Source organism: Musca vetustissima, unplaced genomic scaffold (assembly GCF_032173495.1).
Source record: "Musca vetustissima isolate MV318-11 ecotype Yass unplaced genomic scaffold, APGP_CSIRO_Mvet_v1 utg196973, whole genome shotgun sequence".
Taxonomy (NCBI): domain Eukaryota; kingdom Metazoa; phylum Arthropoda; class Insecta; order Diptera; family Muscidae; genus Musca; species Musca vetustissima.
In genome coordinates, this window is record NW_026887179.1 from 1 (window position 1) to 3,520 (window position 3,520).

Consider the following 3,520-nt stretch of genomic DNA (forward strand, 5'->3'; position numbering starts at 1 on the left):
CTTCTATGCCATATGAGAATTGATTTGATGAATCTAAAAATATCAAGAAAATAATAAATTATTTTAAGATTAAATAATTATGTTCATATAGCTTTACCAACTGATGACCAAATCCATACATCCACATCCTGCCAAATCCCTTATAGTTTATTTTAAAAATTAACAATTTTATCTCACTTTTTGTAAGCTAAATTATTTTTGGGCTAAACTGTATTTATTGTCATAGGTCAAGCTGAATTTTAAAAACCAAAACCACTGTGCAATATAATGTCATCTATTTGAAAAAAACTCACCACAATGTGAATACTTCTATTTTTCTACAATGAGATTTTAAACAATACTAAAATCTACGCCCCCTTTCCCATACTATGTGTAGACCTTGAGATAACACCCAGAAATATTTTTAATTTCCAAAAAAAAAAAGCAAACAAATCATCGATCCCTGCACAATGCACACTTAATCGTAAAACAAGCAAAGATTTGATTTCCCTTGAACAGAAGAGAAAACAACAACAACAAATCAAATCAAATGAGAAATGACACTTACCCCTATTTTTTTATTTTGTTATTTGACAATTTAGCTCTGATGCAAAGAATTTTGTTTCTGCTTTCTCTCTCTTTCGCTCTCAAAGGACGGTATTTTTGTGGTTGTTGTTCTTATTTTATATTCTATCTACAAAATTCTTCTTCTTCCTCCTTCACTTCCACAACGTATTTTTTGCTTCTTTTGATATTATTTTCATAAACAAACCGAGAAATAAATGCACTACAAATTTGTTGTTTCCCTCTCTTCGTTTTTTTTTTTCTTTCTTTTCTTTAGATTTCCACAAAATGGAAACTTTCACTGGGCAGATTTATTTATTTATAAACTCTATACACAATTTTTATTACTTTTTTCTAATAGTGTAAATTATGCAGAGTGTTTTTCTTGACTTTTCCTGCCACTATACGCTGCCAAGCATTCAAACCAATAATATTTTTTTCTTCTGCTTTTCTTTAAAGGTGGTGTATTTGAACAATAAGAGCGTCAAACACTTGATTACACAATATTATATGTAATAAAACACACAAAAATATATAGATAATATTGCCCTTGCACAATGCTTTCGACGACGACAAACTTTTCACGAAAATCTTATAGTTTTTCTTTAGTATTTGTTTTTTTTTTTCAATAGATGATTTCCAAATCTTTTTTTACCCGTTGTTTGTCGTTGTTGTGAGCTGTGAGAGTGATGCGCGACACTACTACTGACAGTTAGTTGTAGGTTTACATAGGTCGACTTTTGCCAAATCGAGAAAACGAGAGAATGAAGGAAGTGATCGATATGATGTTATCGATTTTGCCTATTGGCATTTTTATCAACTTTGGAGTGATTAGAATTTGTGAATTTTAAATGATATTAATAAAAACAGTAATGTTCGGTTTCAAAAAAGACAAATAAATGGAATATGCCCACATGAAGGTTTATTAAAAGGTCACCAAGGAAAGTCAGATGCTTTTACGTTTTTTTTGTCAAAAAGCTTTAGTGTCAGTAGACTTTACATTACGAAACCGTAAATAACGTCAAAAAGTTTTGATATTTGTCTTGAGTGACTTTATTTATGACCCTATGACCCAAATCACGAATTGTTAATGCCTGATGTGTAACAAACGTAACCGGCCACGCAGTCGACAACCAACATTTGTTTACGCAATCATTCATAATTGATAGTGTATACACCGCTTTATTATTGATGCCCAACTAAACATAAGGTCTCTATAAGTCGATTGTTAGTCTAATAAGCAAATAGTTATCGTTATGCCATGTTCTGACGGGCATCCGAACAACGTAGTTCGCTCTCAGAATTACGTACATGAATTAACCCGTTCATACAACACTATTCATAATTCATATCATCAGAGTTTTTTATTTCAAACTTTTTGTTTCTTGTTTTACACAAAATATGTAACATATTTTAGTGAATTACATAGGGATCTAAATAGAAAAAATAATTCTCTTTCTCCTGACTATAGTATGAACCCATATCTATTTACTTTTCATTCATGTTTTCCATTTTTTCTGAAAATGTTGTTGTTTTTAATACATTTTTATATTTTCTCAATTCAAATGTCACATACTGTCACAAATAAAATTTTGGAGAATTTTTTGTTTGAGTTGCCCCACATTTGTTTCTTGTTTTGTACGCTAATTAGAACCAAGGGAAAAGAAATGCATATTGCATTATGTAGAAAACAAAATTTACATCCTGCTGCATATATAAAAACTATACAATTTTTTACTTTTCATTCATGATTTTCAATTTTACTGAAAAAGTTTGAAAATTTCATAAATATTTTCAAACTGTCAAAATTAATTTATTTTCGATAAATCCTCTCAATTGTTAGGGATGGGACAAATTTATTGGTTATTCAGAGAGTGATTCGAATTGAACAACGTACAAAAGTCGGTGTTCGCTCAGACAATTTTGTATGGGGAACTAAGTAATTCCTTCATAATTAAGGGTCGAACAACGAATGAGAGAGCGAACAACGCTCGTCTGGACATGGCATTATTGAGTTTCTCCGTAGTATTTTCTTGTGCAATTCAATTTCATTATAGGTCATTTATATGTCAAAAATACCTTAAAAAATAAGCCGATTCAAAAAATGTCCCTGAACCTGCAAGAATATACAAATTTTTTATATGATAACAATTTTCTCTTTATGATAGCGAATAAATAAATACAGGAACAGGTTATATTTTTAATTAATAGTATGAATGCATGGGTATGCGCATTGTACAATGATACAAGGTAGGATAACTTGAGGAGAATAACACAAAAAGCAACTCTGTAGGTAATGGCTTCTTCTGTCAAATATAAAATAAAACATATGTGAATATTTGATATTTTTCGATATATAACTAAAAACGTGAAAAATTAATGAACTGCATTTATCAATTGTTGGCATTCTCAATTGGCATATCTTGGTAATAGTACATTTACATCGTACTGGTTTTAGTAAATGCCATTTGGGTTTCAAATGGCAATTCTATTGCACATACAGTATGTCAAGCATGAGTTTACACATGGAATACATGAAAACCTATTATAGTTAGCTTTTTTAATGTAGCAATTTCAGTTTTAAACCAGTGAGTATAGTCTATACTGCTCCGCTCACTGGTTTAAAACTGAAATTGCTGCATTAAAAAAGCTAACTATAATAGGTTTTCATGTATTCCATGTGTAAACTCATGCTTGACATACTGTATGTCAAATAAATTCTCATAAACAACCCGATAAAAAGTTCTAATGTATATGCCGTTTAATAGTACATTTGCATTGTACTGGATTTAGGAAATCCAGTAAATCCAGAAATAAATCCTCATAAACGAGGTTAACCCGGTAAAAAGTTGTAATCTATACGTTTTTTAATACAGACGTTGAACAAGCACTATAAAGGTGAGAATGTGGTTATTTCAGTACGCAAGTACTACGCAAATAGTAAAAATTAGTAAATTTTGGTAGTTCTGAAATAGAC